The sequence below is a fragment of the Pseudopipra pipra genome, chromosome 1, assembly GCF_036250125.1.
Source record: "Pseudopipra pipra isolate bDixPip1 chromosome 1, bDixPip1.hap1, whole genome shotgun sequence".
Taxonomy (NCBI): domain Eukaryota; kingdom Metazoa; phylum Chordata; class Aves; order Passeriformes; family Pipridae; genus Pseudopipra; species Pseudopipra pipra.
The window spans coordinates 50,320,313-50,342,280 of NC_087549.1; the positions used below are offsets into that span (position 1 = coordinate 50,320,313).

At 36.6% G+C, this 21,968-nt stretch overlaps 1 protein-coding gene across 7 annotated transcripts in view; it reads right to left on the minus strand.

The window, feature by feature from the left end:
- DLGAP1 (DLG associated protein 1) overlaps positions 1–21,968 on the minus strand; it is a 414,143-nt gene that overhangs the window by 309,690 nt on the left and 82,485 nt on the right. For 2 of the 7 annotated variants that reach the window (XM_064656086.1, XM_064656094.1), the window contains one exon: positions 958–1,052. The exons of the other annotated variants lie outside the window; for them this stretch is intronic. The gene's annotated coding sequence lies outside the window, so the exon portion shown is untranslated. The remainder of the gene's footprint in view (positions 1–957; positions 1,053–21,968) is intronic. 7 annotated transcript variants of the gene reach the window in all.

The following is a 21,968-nucleotide window of genomic DNA, read 5'->3' on the forward strand; positions in this document are numbered from 1 at the left end:
ACAAAAAAACTTCAAGTCTAAACATGTAATATAAAGCAAAGTCATAAAGTAAAAATAAAGTAATATAAAGAAATTATATGAATTACTAGTCAAAAATCCCTCTATGTTGTATTTAAGGTTCAAACCTTAAAAATGCAGCCTATGTGATACCTAGCAGCAGTACTTTCCAGGAAGAATACACTGAACTTTTAAAATGTTCAAGAAGAAAATATTTAAATTTATTTTCATGAGAAAAAAAACCAACAATAAACATCAAGACTGGATTCAGAGCACTTTTAGAGTCTCATATTTTTTACTTTCCTCCCTTCACACTTCTAGTCCTCAGATAATATCATATCATAACTCACTTCTGAATCAGCTAAAAAAAGGGAGAATCCATCTCAGGACTCATAACATTCCTTCCACTGTGGTTGTGGTTTATCATTTGGGCAAATACAAAGAAGATGCAAAATATCAGCACATCATGGCCTAAACATGCCACTATCCCATAACATCCCAAACACCCATTAATCTGATGATTAAGGAAACGGGAATGACAAATAAGAATCTGCAGCTACACAATTTCATTTCAAAGAATCAAGACTTTGCCGATGCTTGAACCACCAAAACTGGTGAGACTGAATGTGAGACCAGAAATTACCATAGAAATGGGGAGAGATAACATTATAGTGAATTACTAGAAACGGTAATAGTCCAATATTCAGGAAGTATTCAAAGAAATTTAGGAGACAACTGACTGCAAGCTGCTTACATCTCCAGAAGAGAAGTGGAGATAGTGTGCTCCCCTTTTTCTCCCACATCTCATTAATCATTTCAAATGATGTGACATAGCTGTGGTGTCTCTACTCGTCATTTGCAAAATCACCATACATCACTGCATTACCACATACTCCTAATAAAATGCTGCCTCCCTGCTCCTCCTTGAAAGACAACTGTGGCTAGAGAATAACAATTTACCTCTCCATTTTAGTCTTCCCTTTTCCTTCTTTTTCCTTCCACCCTCCAATCTGGTTATTTTTGGACTGCCAGTTGGGATTATTGCTTTTTCCCTGCTAAAATAAAAACAAACAACAGTTATACTCCAGTTTCTGAGCTTAAGCATGAGTTCTGTCCCGAACATTAAACAGTCACATTTTCTTGCCTGAGGTGCAATGCTATCTCCTATGACACTGACTAAAGAAAGCCTTGCAACTAAAGGCAAATTCTGTTTCTGGAGTTGCATGTGCACTTTTCTGACTTCTCCAGTAACTACCTATCTGCAATCCTGAGCAGAACTGTGCCCTGAGAACTCAGCACTGGCCTAGACTTAGAGATTGAAAAAATTAGTATTTCTGAGCTGAACTACAATGATAATTGAAAATACACATTACTAAATTAGAATAATTATAACCTAAAATACCCTTTTCTTTTTGACACATCATCTTAATTTCAGACCACCTTTTAATATATTTTGCTTTTTTCCAAGCATCTGGAGGCCTACTATTTGCAAATGATATATTTGGAAGGGATTTAACATCTACAAAATATTAGACAATGTAATAGTGTCAATTTCCCACCTCTAAATGAAGGTCTGAAGTAGAGAGAACATGATGCCTTTCTGGGAAGCAAAATCAGATTCCTCCCATCCAAATCTTATAATGTCACACATGAAGTCTCAGCTGAAAGCAGTCTTAAGGTTTTTCAATATGTGCAATATCAAACACTCCTCAAACTAAACAAAAATACTACCAAGTGTTATTCAAATGCTCTTTTTTTTTTTCTTTCTTTTTTTTTTTCCCCCTGCATCAGAATACTTTTAACTATAAGAAGAGTTTTGCAGTGCCTGGAAAAAAATAATTTTCATGTGTAAAATTCAATGTGGCAAACAGTTGACAGGAATTGAAAGAAGAGTGATTTTCATTTCAATGAAAATGATTGCTTTCCCACTCTGGGCAAGAGATCAATGTGTATATACCTCCATTTTCCTGATTTTCCATATGCTGGTTATAGAGGGATAAATTCATGGGAATTCTGAGTTGTCCAAGATGCAAACTTGGTGTTTGCTTCCCTTCTGCAAGGCAGAGTCCCTCTGTCCTTCAAGAAATGTTATGGGCTACTTACTACCTGACAAAAATTTTTATTTATTTGCAAGATAGTAGGCAAAACGAAGCCAACATACAATAGTTTTCAACAGGGTGAGGCTCAAGGGAATCACAGGAAAAGTGACCTGCTTAAGAAGGTAGAAAAGACAAGCATGCTGACAACATGCTCGGAGAGGAAGAAAAAATCTAACAAACTTCATGAAGTATAGCAATGATTCCTCACCTTTCTGAAAAGGATTCTGTTAATAAAGCACCTGACAGCAACTTAGAAAAGGCGCATCTTCCAAGAATAAGGAGTCTAAAAATTATGCATAGAAGTTATCCAGTCACAGTAGGGTCTCTTCATAGTCCCGACACGAGAACTTTCAGACAGAACATAACAACAGAGAGAGTGGCTCAACACAGAGAAGTTTTAGACTGCCAGTTGTTAACCTGAACAATATCTACAGTGTTACTGGAAACATTTTTAAAACTACCATTAATATAACTGTAAGTGTATAAGACCTTTCTTGAAGAGTTATTACGAGGAGATGAGGGTTTTTTCACTTAAGAAAGCTTTCCTGCCTGGAAAAAGACATCTTTCCCAGAGACAGTTTAAGATGTTTTCTCCTGCATTCCGGAGGATCTGACTCCCAAGTAGAGAGAAAATAAGTCTTGCAGGTATGTTTGATGGCCCCACAGCTGGGAGGCCCGGAGACAATAAAAGTCCTAGGAAGAACAAAGGGTGTGTCTTTTCCTAGTCCCAGCGCAGATTTGTACTGAGATGTTAAATGTTCTTGACTTTGGAAATAAATTCTCCTAAATCCTTACACTGTCTGGTATTTTGGGGGTACCGGCATGCATTTGAACCTTACAATAATGTAATTTTCCTGGAGAGGGGGAAAGGGGTCCCTTCTTCCAGGTGGTGTGGTGCGGCAGAGGGAGCAGTCGGGTATTGTGGGGGCATTTCCACCTCACGGGGGCGAGCAGTCGTGTGAATATTTTGCCTTTTTTCTTGTATAATCTGTCATTAGTATTGTTGTTGTTACCATTAGTTCTCTTATTTCATTGCTGTTTCCAGTAAATTGTTTTTATCTCAACCCATGATCTTTACCATTTTTGCCTCTAATTCTCCTCTCCATCCCACCAGGAGGAGGGGGAGGCACAGTGATTGAGTGGCATGTGGTTTGGAGGGTTTCAGTGGGAACTCTAAATTGGGGAATACCATTCCTAAACCATGACATACTAATACAAGAATTTTCATTGCTAGGTTTACAAGACTGGTATCCTCATTTGGATATCCTCATCATATTTAAAGCTTACAAAAAATGATTCCTTTAAACTTAACTATTCTTATTAGAAAATTAAGTTGATATTTATAACTAGAAGTGAAGGTGTCTGTATCAGACAAAGGGGCAGCTAATTGAGCTACAAATCCACACAGTCCAGCACAATATATGGAACGGTTGAAGTCTCTGGAAGCAGCATTTCTGTCTTTATACAACTTGTTACCTCAGACAACAAATTGCACAAAAGAAGTCATGTCTCACCACCACTTCTGTTTCCAGTCATGACAATGTAAGCAGCTGTTCAGCCAGAGTCTGTAACTCTGCTCCAGAAAGTTTCCATCAGTTAGACTCTCCTTTTTCTCCTTCTTTTTAATCAAAAGAGAGAATTGATTTAGCTTCAGATACTAAGGTAATTTTTGGTAGAGAATAGCAAGGCAAAGATCTCTGAATTGTTGCCAACTAGTTACTCAAGGAGGCATCTATAGCATGCAAGTGAGCTGTCAGAAACAAAAAGGTAATACTGTATATAATCATCACTGCTACACTGCAATAAAGTCCCCAAATTTAGGGATCGGAAATAAATCAGAAGCAAATATAGAGGTTACTGAGACTAATAAATTATTTGACTCCCCAAAATAACTTCAGGGAGGTTAGTAAAACAAGGTCTGAAAAGGTATGAGACATCACCGTACTGTTGCTTCTGTAAGCTTACTGTGCCCTCTGTCGATCAGATACTCCTACATAAAGACACATTTTCCCAGTGACCTTGGGAAATGTTCAGGACAGTCCATGGCTGCCTAGTCAATGAAACATAACTGCACAGGTAAAGAGCAGGACAGTACCCTTTCTTTATTTTATGATGAGCTTGGGAAAATGCAGAGTGAATAGAACAAACAAAACGACTGTTTAATGACTAAAACCATCAAATACTGCACCAAAAAATCCTACATTCTTTCTAACTTCTGAATTCCTATGTGATAACAAATTAGAGCAAACAGAATCAATCAGATTTTTTATAGGTGGTCAATACCCTGAACAAGTCTTGTGATATAATCTGACAAAATGCTCAGAACTGAGGACACCATGGAACTGACAGCAGCATTGCTTTGACTGTGCAATGCTGAATAATTTGGAATATAATGGAACTAAAAATAGTTTACACGCATGTGCCAGTATTGTTACAGACATACAAATACAACTAGAATATAATTCTTATGCCTCAGATCCATAGGTCTAAATACGATATTCACTTAGCCACATTGAAATGGCCAGTCATGATACTACATGCTTGGGGTTTTTTTTCTTTTTTCTAAAAGTACTTTGGAAGGGAAGGATAGATCTTAATAGTTTTCCAAACTGTAGTCCCACACCTGTTGAGTTTCCTGAGGAAGTAAAGAGGATGAGAATTTTACTTCCTCATCTCCATCGTCAGGCACACAATTCTCTTCTGGGTGTGCTAGAAAATAATTAGGATTGAAGCACATCACTTTCTAAAAGTATTTACAGAATTGATTGTTTCCTAATGGCTTTTGCCAGTTTTTCAAACAGCTCAAAGTCTCAACACCAACATTTGGTTTAGTTTCTTCAAAGTTCAGTTAAGATGGCCTTCTTTGTTCATGCTGAACAACTACTACAGATGCAAAAGTCCTTATTCACCTCCCCACCAGAAACTCTGCTGGTTGTTGTCCAGACACAAACCGTGGTGACTGATGCACTGTAGAAGACTCTCTTAATATGATAAAAAAGCTGCCTAAAAATCTCCATTGCTCTTCTCAAACATCTCTGTGGTGGATAGTTAGATCAGGCCATTATCAGTAACATGCTGACATTCAAAGTTCGGTGAAAATGTTTCAGAAGTTAGCTGCATACAAAGACATTCCATACGCTGTTGAAGATCTATTTCTTTGCTGTCATCCAGTGCTAATGTTCCCTTTTGGATCTGTCTGTCTTACAAAATGTCTTTCCACTGATGTCTTACATATATGTCTTACCTTTTGCTGGAAGATTTTGCATTTTGTGGGTTGGTGCTCTATCTTCCACAGTTCCCTGTTGTGAACTTTGTATTTACCCTAAAGGGTGCATTTTCTCTAACTGTTTGGTTTGGGGTTTTTTATGGACATCTCTCTGGGACTGTCTTCTGCCTTATGCTGTCATCTCACAGACATTTATTTGCAATTACATGAATCTTCAACTTCGTTACAGAATCTGCTGAGTCTAAATTACTCTGTGCTGATGATAAAATGGTGCTTCTTTTGCCACCTTCTGTTCCTGTATCCTATTATTCCATCAGTCTTATGAAAATTCATATCTTTTCACAATATCTCAAACACTTAAAGCAAAATCTTCCTTTTTCCATATAATTCTAGCTCTTTCAGATATATTGGTTTTGGTTTGTTTTTTTTTCCCATGAATATATATTAAAGTGTTCTTTCTCCCTTTGCTGAGCAGACATTTTTCATATTGTAGTTAGGAAGTTCCTTCCTCTAGATATTTCCATTTAGCCTTTCTCATGACTGCAAAACCAGAAACCCTATCATCACTCCAAAGCAAGAAGATACAAGATGGAAACACTTTCACTGTCCCAAAAGCCCTACACACTGCTACTGTGCATGTAAGGATAATAAGTTTGTTGATGCACTGTCAATTTTGGAAACAACTTACTCTCTCTCAAAATAGTCCCTCAAGCAATAGTTCATTGAACTAGGCATTCCGAAAGGCTGAAGTGACAATAACATAGGCATCAATTACATTCCCAGAGTACAATTATTGTGAATATATTCAAAAGGACTTTGAAATTAGGGAGTGGAGATCTGAACACATAAAATGTATATTCTGATGTATCATCTAATAAAAAGCAGATGACAAAAATACCCATTTTTGGAATTAAGTATCTTAAATCAAAAGTTGCAAAGGATTTGGAATAAAACCCATACTATTATGGAGGCCAAACCACAGTTCTTCAACCTCCATCTGACTACCACTTCAATGACATGTTATTATCAAGAAAATTTCTGATGAAATATATTTAGTTCAACCATGTGCTTATGAGAACTAATAACTAACCTCTAATTTTTAAAGGTTCTCATTCATATTTTACCTTTAAATAAGAATTTGCACACAGACAATGACTACATTACCAGTTTTGCTTGTATGGCCTCATGCAGACTCCAAATTGCAGAATCATTTGCACAATATACTCCCAGAACCAAGAGGTATGAGAACAAACTGACCCTAATTCTACCTGAATAATTCTAAACACATATTAAGAAAAAAAAATCTTAATTTGGAAACTTGAAGAGATTACAAAATCTCAGCTACAGTCCTCATAGTGAAAACTACTGCTTTGCTCCTCATTCTGCAGTCAATACTTTAATTTTAAGTTCATAACAGTGTCTTCTGTAAAACCATCTCTGCATTGAGTTGGCAGCTTACATGATATGTATTCCAAACTACATTATGTCACTTTAACCTAGAGAGAAATACCAGAGCTTTGGACACAGAATTCGAGTACACTGCTGTCCTAATACTGTGATTAATGCTGTGAGCTACACCCTGCCTAGCCTTCCTAATCTCTGGGCTTTCTAATTTATAGCAGAGATGGATAGGCTATCAGTGGGGAATTATGAGGATTACTAGCTGTTTATCTCTCCTTTGCAGAGACACTTTGCCGCTTATAGAATTACCATAAACCCTCCAGCTACAGTGCCACTTCTATACTTATCCAGAAGTCTAGCTACCTATTGGGCATAAAATGTTTTGGTAGCCAAAATATTAGCAAATGTTGGAGTTGATGGATGTATTTCTTTCTGTAAATGATTTGAACATACTGTCAGGACCCGTCATGTTACTTCAGTGGTAATTTGTCTGCAGGTTATCTTGCATTCCCTTGAAATCCAGTGCTGTGATCTTGTCTACACTAATTAGAGTTCAGCATTAAGGCTTGGAGGTTGCCCTCAAGCATCACCACAGGTGAAACCATTAAACATGTATGCCAAGCCATCTCTGCACTTGCAGCAAGTTATGTAACCCATTTCAAAAGATTTCATCTTTATCATTACCAGGAACGTTACTGACTTACCTACTGTCTGAAACTTAAGGGCTGCCTAAATGCTTCTACAGAAAGTACCTATGCTATGGAGCACAAGTTTTGTTCTGGGGTGAAACTAATCACAGAGTTTGAGGGGAAACAGGTATGTCATTTGTTTTAGTTTCCTGAAGAAGGAAGAAAGAAAGGGACCCTATAACATTTATTTTCCACTAACTCAAAAATCTGAATCTGTACAGAAGAACTTGTTCATTTAGAAAGAAATTTATGAATGAGAGCCATCAGCAAGATAAATGTTAGCCATTGTACAGCACATTTTTGACAGTTACAAGTGTCCTTCAACAATAACTGTTAAATATGGACTGCATTTATAGGCAGGATATTTATAGTCAGGGTATCTCTGTAAGCACACTATAATTAAGTGACCATTTGAGAACTAACATTCAGCTAATTTGTACATATTTCATATTGCTTAGATAGAAATTTTTGCCCATATATAGCTTTATATAAGCATGTTCTTACTAAACTCCTCATAATTTTGCATTGTTCTTAAACTTTGCTGTACTTCTTAACCAGCCTGCTAAACGAGACATTAAGAACAGTTAATTTAAAAATTTTGAGTCTCTAATTCTGTGCATCAGAATAGGCACATGCATATTTATAAACATAATAAAAAGATGTACAAAACAAAGGTACTTCCCTGCTCAAAGTCACAACATACCATCTTTGTCATTGCACAGTCATTTGTATTTGTCTCATGCTCATTTTATATTCAAAGACTAACAAAAGAAAATTGTTAAAACATAATCTTTGGCTAAAATAAGAACTCTTTTATTTTCTACATTATCTTCATTCACTTGTTTTTTATACCTACACACATCTTTTAAAATACTTCCTTTCTTAATACTTAAAAAAACCCCAACAAACCAACCAAAACCAAAGTGCATCATGCCTGAATTTCTTCCAGAACATTATAAAATGTCTCAGCATATAAAACACACAGATGTAGTCATCCAGGTTCTTCCTTCAAGGTATCACATCTTGTAATAAGAAACAAAAATACAATTACCAAAGGAGAGGATCATTCCCTCTAGGAACCAGACAGTCCGACAGCCCAGTCTCAGCTCACATTTGTGCAATGCTGTCATGCAAGCTCCTGAGGTTTTATCTCATCTCTTAGTTTCTGGTCAGCGCCTCAGTGTGTATAAACCACCTGAGATTCATTCGTACTGTCTTGTTTTTTTCAAGTACTTCTCAATCCACTTCTGCAGCACAGGACCTCAATTGCCTGCTAGGACCAACTAGGCTTGTCCTATGTAGTTAATTCCCTCCCATCACAGTGGCTTTACACACTGAAGATACTTTGATCTTTCCTCTTCTCTGAACTCCAAATTTAGTCTCTGAAGGACAAAATTATTTTGTCTGAATAAAGTTATTTGGCTGAAGTGAACGGTATCTACATTAAATTTAACAACATACAGAGACAGAAGATCATACTAATTACCCAGTCCAGTCTCTCACTCTGTGAAAGCCTGATGACAAAAGGGGACTCATGACCGAGTCTATCCTCTGTTTCATGCCCAATGAATGTTAAGTCCTTGCCTCAGTGTGCTGTCATATCCTATCAGCAGGATGAAATCACCTTATTTTCTTCTGTCCTCGGTTTGTTTGCTTTTCTGGCAGGGTATGCTAAAAAGCTATCACATTGTTTGGATTTGTCAAAGCGTTGGCTAGATACAGAAGGGCAGAATTGGGAACCTTTCCAGCAGGTTCTTGAAATTAATAGCATATTTACATAAGATGTGAGGCTTTTACTTTAAAAATGGGTCATCTGAATAAGTATGTGTTAATGGATGAAGCATAGATAAGTCATGTTATCAATACAACTTGCACATTTTTCAAGTGTCCATAATCCTGGTCCCACTAAAACTGTTCTTGTCAGTTCTGTTTATATGCTTATTCCTCATATTCCCCTGCTGACTCCTCCACACCAGACTGTATTGCAGGGCCACAGCCTGTATTACCAAGGGACAACAGCATCACTTCAACACTAAGAAAACAAGACACAACTCCTTTGTGCACAAGGAGGACAGAAATTTGCTGCTGACAGCTGCAGCAAAACAGTCTCCAACCTCACTAGCTGTGCTGCACTGGTGAGTACACGTGCAAGCATGAAGCCACACACATTCCTTCCAGATCACCTCTCTTCTTTGGATGAATGCTTGTATACAAGGGCTTAAGGTCTGGATAGTGAAGAGACAGGTCTACAGCTCGCTGTTCAAGTTCTGATGTCCACATTATTTGTTTGGTTTTGCTTTTATTAGCTTTGCTGTATATATTTTTTCAATTCCAAATGGTAGGGGCTTCTTATCTCTTCTTAAATGATAACATATATTAAATTAAAAAGACATTTAAGAAATATGGATCCTAAAAACAAATTACAGATCCTAAATCATATTCTAATTAAACACCCTATGGACTATATTTTATATTAGAGGAAATATCCATCACTGCACTGGGAGATAGAGTAAATTTTATCCCAGTACTATTCACCTATTTTATTTACATGTGGAACACTAACAGAGATCAAGTACTGCATTTGGGGGTGTCGGTATTCTTTGCATTTTACGTAGCTTCCTTTTTATCTGTGAAAACGTGGAAGCACAAGTTCTTACTAGGATATGTTTGTAAGGAGTAAATTCTAGTTACACACAGACAAATTATTAAGATGAGTTCTATGGATTACCCAATTCATTTCTTCATATCATTCTGTATTTAGGACATGAGTGTTAGGCTCTACTGATGTAGTCCTGCTACCAACCTGTGTATAAGTCAATACAGAGTTTCTTTGTTTTGGTGTTGTTTTATGGAATTTTTCAGACCAAAAAGCACCACAGAGAGATTAATTCTCCCGCACTCCCAATTAGGCAGAACAGTACTTGCTTGCACATACAATACAAATACACAGTCTCTGACATTATTAAGAAGCCTTGTAAAGTGTAAAGGAATGTAGCACACGGCTAACTTACAGCAGTGGCACTACTTTTAAATCAGAAGAGTTTAAAACCTACTGCAAATAAGAAGACGATCTGTGACATTTTTAAAATGGAAAATTATTTCCCTTAGAAAGTGTTAGAAATTACTTACTTTGTTATCTTAGAGAATGAAAGAATATTAGAAAATAATTTATTTTTATATTTTTCTATCTAATAATTTCTAATTACTACTGTTCTAAATACAAGCAGATTACTCTAAATTCATGCTCTTCATCCAAACTGAAGTTTTTTATTTAGCAATTAGGAGCCACTATTCTGTCTTCACTGTAACCATTTTGTCATTGCAAAGTAATTACCCCTGTGTTTTCAAAACTCTATAAAGCTCAAGTAGGTACCTTTGAAAGAGAAAAATAACAGCAGGGTGTGACTGAGTAACAAAGTGGGGACCTTATCGTGGCAGGAATACAAGCACCTATGGTTCTCTAATAAATTTACAAACTGATTTCCATTATGAAAAATGTCTGCCATTATTAATTTTTTCTCATTATTTGCACAAGATTTGAAATGAGGGACTGTCAATATGAAAGGAATCGAAAGAGACACCTTCTCATTATCCTGCTAGCCTATATCACTATGTCCATTTTATTTATTACTTAGCTGAGCAGGTCTTCTCAAAACAAGCAAGCCAATAGAATAACCCCCAAGCACTTGCCAAAATGATGATAAATATTATTACAAATGAGAGCTTCTCATAAAACAGAGATATAAAGCAGACATGAGCTGCAAAAGTCTCTCCTTGGCTCAGATGCTAGGCACTGGTTGAAGAACATCACCTGGCTCTGAAGTTCATGCTCTGATCCTTCCCAGCTGAGGCCACCATGTAGCTATTCTTACCTTCGGATTACCAACAAATGCTGGGAGGGATAATGTCTTTCTAGAAATATCTGCACTCTGCTAAAACACACTCAGCACATCTTATTCCATAACTTACTTCCTTCAACTCCTTTTCCTTCCCTCCCCCAACACCCACAGGCACTCCCCCTTCCCACGCCACCTCTCCTAACTCATTTGGTTGAAAGTTTATAGAGAGAAAACAGGCAAAATAAAGTTCTATCCTTAAAATGAAAGATCCACTGCTGTATTGGTATATAGTATCACAGACTTATGATAGGAAGGAGAGGATTTACATTTCCTCCTCACAGATCTTCAGACCTGAAAGACAATTTTGTCTAGCAAAGAGTGACATGGCAATCAAGGAAGAAAATATCGTAAAAAATACGCCATTGCTTGCTGGATGATATTCAGGACAGTCAGGTTAAATGAGGCCTAAACTGTAATCAAAATCACAACCATCAAGCTGGAAAGACTGGCAAAGAAAGTGAAGACAGGAGTGCTTTTCCGGGGTAAGAATAATGCACACTGAATACAGTAGCAGTGAGAAGACTAAAACCTATCTAATGCAAATTATATAATGCTGTATAGTCAATCATAAAAGAGCTTTCTTAAAGTTGGAAGCATTAGTGCTAAGAGGCACACTCAGCTGAAGCAGAAGAGTGAGCCCTTTCCAACTCACAGGAATTGCTCTGTGGAACCTGCAGTGTTACCAGCTCTTGGTGGCATTTGGAAAGTAAGATCAGTGTCATGGTTTCACGCCGGCTGGAAACTTAAGTACCACGCAGTCACTTGCTCACTCCCCCATGCCACACCCCCAGTCATGTACGAGAATCAGAAAGAAAATGTAAACTTCAGGGGCTGAGATAGGAACAATTTAATAAATGAAACAAAATATAACATTAATGTTAATAACAACAGTAATATGAAAAATGTTATACTAATAATGATACTATTACTACTAACAACAATAACAACAGTAAAGATATTTGTAATGATAAGAAGAGGGAGAAAGAGTAACAGAACCCAGGAGAAGCATGCGATGCACAATACAATTGCTCATCACCCACTGACCGATGTCTATCACGTCCTTGAACCACAATCAGTGGCTTCTGGTCAACTCCCCCCAGCTTATATACTGGGCATTGATGTTCTTTGATATGGAACATCCCTTTGGCCAGCTTGGGTCAGCTGTTTTGGCTGTGTTCCCTCACAGGTTTTTGTGCAACTCCTCACTAGCAGAGAGTGAGACACTGAAAAGTCCTTGACTTAGTTTAAGCACTTGTGATGGTTTCACTCTCTAGGCCTTCCTGGAGTCTCCCGTCAAGCTCATGTCCGCCTCTACTACTGACAATTCTTGAGAGCACTACTTCGCAACAACCAACAATCAGTGTGCTATTAACATTACTCTCATACTAAATCCAAAAACACAGCACTGCACCAACCACGAAGAAGAAAATTAACTCTGTCTCACCAAAACCAGGACATCTAAGAGGCTTGCAGGAATTGGAAATGGTACCTGTAAAAGTAAGTATAGACGGCTTTTATTTTATTTGAGTTTTCAGCTATGCTTGGTATCACACAGCCAGGTATTAAACACAGAAAAGATAAACAAGCACATTCTCCTGAGCTGCTATGCATCATCATGTTAAATCAAGATTTTTGTGCCATAACAGAGCTGATTCCTTTACAGTAGAATTTTGTCTCAGAATTATGTTTATCAATGAAAAAAAAATCAATGGATTAGACTCAGAATGATAAATTATCAGATTTTTACTTGTGATACTTGCAATCAAGTATGGGTGATGCATAACAAGAACATTAGCTACTGATAAAGCTCATGTTAGCATCACACTCAGCACTTGGAAGTCATCCATCATGTAGTCAAGTTTTCTTTTATTAAGGCTGAAGAATTTCTAAGCAAAATAGCTGGCAAAGTTATTTAATTTTCTTTTGTGAAAACCTGCTCAAATTTTATTCTTTTATGTATATAAATTATGCTAACAAAAGGCATCCTGTATTTTTATTTCATCTTCCCATAAGACCTGGTGAAAAATAAACAGTATGAAGTATGCAAATGACACATTGTAAGAGAAGATTCATACACCACGGAGGGCATGCTGTGGGGCTCTATTCATGTTTCTGCATAACCTGATTTATCCATTAGCAGATAAATAGGAACTGTTAATACTCATGAGACTTTTGCTCAGGAAGCTGGAGTGGCCTAGGTTGTTCTGGTCCATTAATGGAGAAACTGTTGTACAAATCCTTCTCTTATACAACAGCCTACAGACAGTGTCTCCTTGACTGAGACTGCTCTACAGTGCTCTGCCAGCTCTGCCAGTAAAACCCCCTTGAATTCAACCATCTAATAATCAGGAATTACTCTGGTCAGGGGAAAAAAATTCAACCTAAAATAGGGGCAATGAAACGGCCCCTGTTCTCCTCCCTCCTGCTCTCCTGGGGCTGGAGAAGCTCTTCTGGGAACTTGTATATTGTGCCAAATGATCATGTACCCACAGGCAGAGAGCAGAGCAAACCTTGCGCTTCTCTAAGGTGTTGCATGGGATTTGGTTGATATTTGGCAGCTCAGTCACAGAATCACTAAATTGGTTCATATTTGTCATCATGCTGTCCACTCAAAATTTTAATGGTTTAAAAAAAAAGACTGATCTGGAAGATTCTTCATATATAATAGTCTTCTAATTTCCACAGAGCCTCAAATTCTTTTCCTGTCAGAAAGATGTCCATGACTCAGCATGAAGGTTTCAACAGCAGAGAAGCATACCACTTTACATAAACATTAAGGCAGGTGTTGTGTACCTCTGATAAATGTACATACTTGCGTAGAAAGAAAGATGGGAGGTTTTGGTCCTAAAAACTTTCTATTTCTCCAAGTTCTCCTATAGCTTATATGGGAAGACTTTACCACATGTTTAATTTAGGCAAAACTTATTTAGAAACTGCCAGCTTTACAGGAAGTTTGGCAGGCATTTGTAACTCAAAAATACTTATGATTTGGGGCTTTAAACTTCTCTTCTACAGACCTAAATATAAAAGAAATATGAAACTATTTCTGGCCAATTATTTCAAGACAGCAGTTGTCTTCTCTTTAATGACAAATTGTCCAAATTTCCCGTTTCATATGGCTACTTTGCACCTCGTTATTCCTGAAAGTACAAAAGGAAATCAGTTGTCACTCAAGTTTATCACTGTTTACTGTAAAGAACAGGATATGATATACATCTATGTAAACTCAGAAAAACATAGTTTTTTCAGACATGATAAATAAGAACTTCCCATAATAATTCAGTAGAATCAATTCACGCTATCATGATCAATCTGGGCATTTTATACTTTCTACATTTTTCTTAAGGCACTTTCTCTTCTGTGAGATTAATTTGTTTAGCATTGCTAATTTCTAGTGAATATCACATTAAAATATGCTTAAGGCTAGGAAAATGTGTAGAAATAATCTGAGATTAACCACAACAGATGCTCAAACGCAATTCAGTTTTCTAGAACGGTGCAGTTTGACAGAGAAATAAGGCACACTAATGTATAGAGGAGAAGTTACAAGTATGCACATTATCAAGAAAGATGTGAGGCTCCCCAGTCATAGTCAATATTAATTCCAAAACTCAGCTTCAGACTCTTGAGATGGAATTCTAGCTGCACGCAGGAAAAAATCTGAAGACAACTCCCAAAAATACAGAGGTAGTACAGGCAGATTAGATCTTAATTTTACATATGTTCTCTGTATCTTGTTATTTATGCTCACTGCTTTCCTACTGCAAGCTACAAGTAGTGAAGGGGGAAACACTCATTACACAGTCCCTATTTTCTAGTGGACACCATCTTGCAACTGAAATCTTCAGCACTGGTTGGGTAAGACTACTGAAAAGGGAGTCAGTGTCAAAACAGATCTGCAATTTTGGTACACAAAATAAAACCTCATTTGTGGCTAACACAAATATGAATGAAGCTGCAAAACAGTAAAAAGTGGTTTAAAATGCTTTGTCCTGCAGGAATATGCAATAGATCTCGGGTGATATTGTGTTAAAAATACAAAACAAAGCTAACAAAGATGAAAGAAAAAAAATTCAACTTCTTTCAGCAGAATATAGAAAACAGTAGAAGATTGTAAAAGCAATAGTAAAAGTTTACTATACAATTCATATTTAATATTACATATTAAATTTCTCATTGGCTACTAGCAAAATCTTATTGCAAATACTTACTAAAACTACACTATTTTCCTTTATTTATTTGTTTTCATATCTACAGAAGGATTTACAGCTGCCAACCTGAGGACAAGCAGACAAGTGTCCTGCGGTCAGAGGGAACTTAAGCTCAGTTTTATCAGACAATAGCAATAAAAAGATACCTATTTCATGTCCACATTTCAATACATGAGTCCAGATTTGCATCATCCTCTAGAGACAGACTTAAAGGCAAAACAAAGGTTTCTCAACAAAATTTGAGTGCTTATTGAACCAAGAATAGAACTGCTCAGACCATTTCAATGAAATGACCTTTTCGGATCAAAAGGTGTTTAACTGGAAAATACTTTTTGAGTGACATATATTGGAGGAAAGTATGAATCTCAATGTATTGTAAAGAACAGAGGCCACCTGTGCACGAGAGTTGCTGTGTGATTAGTGGAAATGGAACTACCAAATTCAAGTTTGCCTTCCAGCCTTCAAGTTTTTTGTACCCCCATATTTTCAGTATGGTTAGGCACGTGTTTCTCCCAGAAACTTTCAGTGCGTTTCAAATAAGTCAGATCTCTCAAAGTACAGTCAAGGTTCAAATTAATTTTGCTGCCTATGAGGAGAGTTTATACAACTAAAGCAGCTCTGATGACACTCATTTGTTAGACAAAGTAAAGCTTCCAGCAGGGGTCAGTCTCAGAAGAGAAGTTGTTGGAAATAAGTGAATAAAAAGGGAGAAAAAGTCTACTTGATTACTACTGAACATAACAGAGACCTGTTAATCTCCTTTCAATTACTATTAGCTCATCATATTCCCTTCAGTTTTAATACTAAAACACATAGATACATTATGTTTCATTAATATAAGTGACTGAGGCAGCTGGGATGACTTCATTTAGGAATTATAAAAATGGTGCTGAATGCAAGAACAGTAAGTGTGTAAAATAAACCTGGAATATTTATTAAGTACCTTTAACAGAGACAATCCCATAGTAACATTGGACTTGCATTACTTTAACTTACTAACTATACCTTATGAACTGTATATATGCACTGTTTAATTCTGCCTCAGATATGACCCTCACACTTTTTCCTGTGGTATTCGTAGCTGTAAGAGTTCCTCTTAACTTTATTGTGACTATTTTGTAAAATTGAATTCATACTTTAAAAACAACCAGCATTCTATGTGTCTATAAAAATGAAAGATACACATAACGACTTATGTTGGCATGTTAGTTGCAATGGTAAAATAAAATACTCTCAAGTGGTAATTTTGATGATAATATGAGAGTTAAAAAGGACCTACACTGTTATTCTTTTCTCACTCTTTCTGAAATCTGGTTGACTTTCAGGACTAGCTTCTAATGCAGAACTTGTTTGACAGAAAAACAACCCTTTTGTTTTAGCAAAAATAATCTCCCCACTTGGAAAAATTCCTACTCATGTATTGCAAAATTGGCTATCAACCCCCTTACTTTAGAACATATGGCTGGATTAGCTTCTTTGACTTTTTAGTGGTTAACTATTGCACTAAAGCTGCCTTGAAAAGAGATATCCCATTTGCAATGGATATAATTAATGAAACAGACAATATTCCATCAGCATGGTAAAATCACTAAATAATTTAATTCAAGATTTCTAAAGCCCATTAGCATATTGTGACTTTCATACCAATGTTATTTGATATCAACCCATTTATAGCATAATGCCCTGAAATCCCTTGTAACCTCTCCTTGTACCTTGGACGTATCCTTTCTTCTTTTAGTGGTGTAGTCTAAATGTTACTTCAAGATTAAAACTATGAATTACTTTAATTTTAACATTCCGATACTCAAGCTACTTTTTGTAATTTCATTGTGCTATGCACTGATTGCCAATTCCAAGGTAGATTTTATTTCAGAGGTGATCTATCATGTTACAAATGTAATTTTCTCACATGTAGCAAGAATAAATCTCATCACTTTACTAACTTTCAAGGCATCACCCCTCCTAATGACAAAATGATTTACCAACCTTGCTGAACTATTTTTCTTCTAAAAATTTGGAACCATCAGAAATATTTAATGACTTGATTTAAAGTGCTGAAATAGAAGCACACCAAAAGCATATTAAAATGTTGGTATTCCCCCAAGAATTAACACCTGTCAAATTAATAGATTGTGAAGTGGAAGACATCACGTCTATTTCAATTGCAAATTTGCACGTAAACACTGTAAAAGGAATGTGTCTTATTTCTGAAGAAGCATGAAAGCACCATGTTCCTTTCTGACTGCAAGATTTGCCTGCCATGGAAGGTCCATATTCTTTTTACTTCAAGAGCTAATCACGCATGAGAGGTAACCCCTCTCCTTTGGAAACTACTGGCAATAATTTAGAGAGATGAAAAAGATAATCCTGAGTCTTATTTAACTATTATAGCACACAAATAAAGCCTATAAGTTTTGCCATGCCATTTCCAATGGCCAAATGATAAATGCCACACTTTCCTGGATACATCCTACAAACATTACTCCATGCCATACAAAAAAAGATATATAACACACCATCAGTCTCAACATTATGCAACAAATCATAATCCAAATATTATACCTAGCATTCTGATAAAGCTTGACACAACTACTAGTACAATTATTATTTATTTACAAGCATCAGCATTTTTTAATAGAAATTCAAAATACACATTTATAATACCACTGTCATTAGGATGACAACTTTTCTAGGCAGCATAGTTACAGCTGACAAGTGTTAGCCTACATTTGAGAGAAAAACACACAAAAAATAGCCCAAAAAAACCCTACTACCAATTTCTTTTTTAAACATACAAATTTCTCCTTTAGGTTATTTTCTTTGAAGATGTGTCGTATAGGGTTAAAAGGTAAGATGTTTGTAAATACCTGAGAAATGTAGCAGTGTTTCTATTGCGGAACATTTCGAGCAAATGTCAAAATGAATTAGAGGAAATAAAAATCAAACAGTAGGTGAAAGATTCAGTAGAGGAACAAATCAAACAGAAATCAAGTATTTTTATATATAAATACCTATATTTATGTATATGTTTACATAAACAAAACCTCCAGCTAGAACTAATGAGTCTATAACTGTATAACGAGACACTTTTAAAAATTAGAAATAATTAAATGGATCAACCCATTTCACTAGGCAAGATAAAAATGTCAATATAGAATTCTTTTTTTTAATTGAACTATTTATAAATGTGTGAAACATCTTATGCATGCATGAATTCTCCAGAACCAGTATAACAATGTGTACATTTATGCAACTTTATGCTACTGACAACATATTTCATCAGTTCAAGGTTCAATCAGAAAAAAACTTCACAGCTAGTAGCATGAAAATAATGGAAGAGATAAAAAAGAAAAAAAAATCATGCTTGAGGGTTTGGGAATTGGATATTAAATCAGCAAAATGAAACAGATCTTCTTATAAGGTTTTATTGATCACCAATTTTACAGAACTTCCTTTACTTACTACAAAAGGGAAAAATCCTGAAACACTAATAAGTGGTACTACTGTAATAAACTGTTTATGAACTTCAATGGTACCCTTCTCAGAAACTAGCATAAGACAGTGTTAGAACAGTTAAGACTGTTGACAGTGTGAAGAAGCGTGAAAATAATTTTGGGACATAGCCAATGACTCTAAACAATCATTTTGACATTAATACTGTTCGATCTGTATTTTCCTGAATGTATCACTGAAAAGATTTAAGTTCTTGCAGATATCCTTCAACATTTTGACGCAACTAAGCTCCTTTGGTAGATAACCAGTACCTACCCTGGTTACACTCCACCAAAATTTTGTTTTTTCTAAGTTGTAGGAAAAGAACTGTGGCATTATGAGCACACTCTAAATTGTTTGCTGCTGTTGAAGAAACACAAGCCCTAGCATCCTACCTAATCTTGCAGCACACGTCAGACTTTTTTTAGAAAGGAGGTCACCAGCTCAGCGGTACATGGCCTCTGGTTATAGACAGGAGCAACCAAATTTCAAATACTCACAGCTACCTTTCTATTCAAGTATGCAACTGGCTTACACTGAATAACAAAGCAAGATCGCTGTTTCTGCGTTCCAAACAATGCTCTTTGAATTCATGCAGAACCACAGAATCACAGGATATGCTGAGTCAGAAGGGACCCATAAGGATCATCAAGACCAACCCTTAGCCCTGTACAGCACCATCCCTAAGTGCCACACCATGTGCCTGACAGTATCATCCAAATGCTCCTTGAACTCTGTCAGGCTTGGTGCTGTGACCACTTCACTTGGGAGCCTGTTCCAGTGCCCAACCACACTCTGGTTGAAGAGCCTTTTTCTAATATACAATGTAAACCTCCTCTGACACAGCTTTAGGCCATTCTTTGGGTCTTGTCACTGGTCATCACAGGGAAGAGATCAGTGCCTGTCCCTTCTCTTCCTCTCACAAGGAAGCTGTAGACCGTAATGAGGTCTCCCCTCATTTTCCTCTTCTCCAAGCTGAACAGACCAAGTGACCTCAGCCACTCCTCATATGGCTTCCCCTCAGGGCCCTTCACCATATTCGTTGTCCTCCTTTGGATGCTCTCCAATATCTTTCTTTATCTAATTGCAGTGACCAAAAGTGCACACAATATTCAAGGTGAGGCCACACCAGTTTTATTTTATATTTTATATTTTATTACTGTTCTATGACAACTATGCTTTACTATTTTATTTATATTCAATTTTTTTAAAATTTAAACCCACAATTTTTAATCCAAAACATTTCTATAATACAGGTTCTCTGTTTACGTATAATTTTGTGTACTTTTGCCACATTGTATCTTTTTGCTCACTACATCCAGGAATTGAGGTTTTTAACATTCCTTTTCATTTTTACCAGCTGTTTTATAATAGTAGTAAAGGCAAAAAGTAATTCAGTATCTTTTCACGTAATGCAACTCTCATTCTATGCAAATGTGTCATAATTCAAAATTAAGTAATTATTTTTTTGCATAGGGAAAGCTAGCGGTATGTGCCAGGTTATCTGCAATACGTATCTTATGATTAAGGAAACAAGGTATGGTTTCAATTAGAGAAGTAATAAAACCTATTTAAATGTTTCCTCAAATATACAGGGAAGTTTTTGCTCCACTGAGATGGGGCTGACTTGAAATTTATTTTCCCCGTGTTTTCCTTATTTTGAGAAAATGCTAGATTTCTATTTGCAAGTTAAACTGTTACCTTTTCTTTCTCCTTTCTGTGTGTTTGCCTTATTTCACTTATAAGGAAGTAGGATTTAATTTTACAAAACCCTCATATTTTCAAAGCAAAAAAGGTATAATATTAAGAAACAAAACCAATAAACAAAAAAACCCCACAAACCACTGTGTAAATACTTCTGCTGTTGTTTTTTGTTTGTTTGTTTGTTTGTTGGGAGGGGTTAAATTTTCCTGTGCCTATAAAATTTTTTAATGCTGGTTGTAACGAAAAAGATTCACAAACCATTTCTATTCCCAACCCTTATTTTATTTTGTACTACTACAGGGTTAATTCAATTATTTCTGTGGCCACTTTTTATTATCACCAAAGGAAAATTACCATCCTTGCACCTTCAGTTAAGGGGAAATAGTTCTGTCTTTGTCTAATTGGGCTTGAACAGAAATGCTATTGGCTTCACTTCTTGAAATAATGTATCTTAAGATCACAGAAAAATTCAGGTAGGAATGGACATCAGACAATTTCTAATTCAAGCACCTGTTCCAAGCAGGGTCAGCTGTGAGACTAGACTTCGGTGCTCATGGCTTTGTCTGACTGGGTCTTGAACACTTCAGAAAATGGAGCCAGTGCAATATCTCTGGACAACCCAACGCAGAGCCTGGCTGTCCTCAGAGTGAAAATGTTCCTCCTTACAACCGTTCTAAACCTCTTGTTTCAACTCATGACCATTAACCTGAGCTTCTGCCTCTGCACCTCAGTTTGCCAGCAGGCTTGCACTGGCAGCTGTTTCAACCCCAATTTTCATGGCCTGCCCTCAAAGAGTTCTCCTTGGTATAGTATAGTATTGTCAGACTTCTATAAAGGACCACAGTAAACAACAAAATCTGGATGACTCTTCTTAGTCTTTCTAGTTCTCTGCATGATTCTCATGTCAGTGAGGCTTTTTGCAGAAAATCCAACAGGCACAGTTATATATGATGAAGTTCAGTTCAGATTAACATACCCAGCATCTGTTGTCTACACGCAAGAAAGATGCTAAAGTTTGCTGTTACCTAAACAGCTAAGGCCCAATTCAGTTGCCCACAGAAATATACTGAAATATTCCTTCCTGGCTCCAGCTAGTGCTTCAGAAGGCTGCAGGTCTCCTACAGGTCCTGGGGCTTATTTATCGAGTCCAGATGAATGTCTCATATACGCTGCCACATTTCAAATGGTGCTAGTGGCATACAAAGGTGTCAGTGGTTTGAACCTACAGGAGACGGATATTTCAATCATTC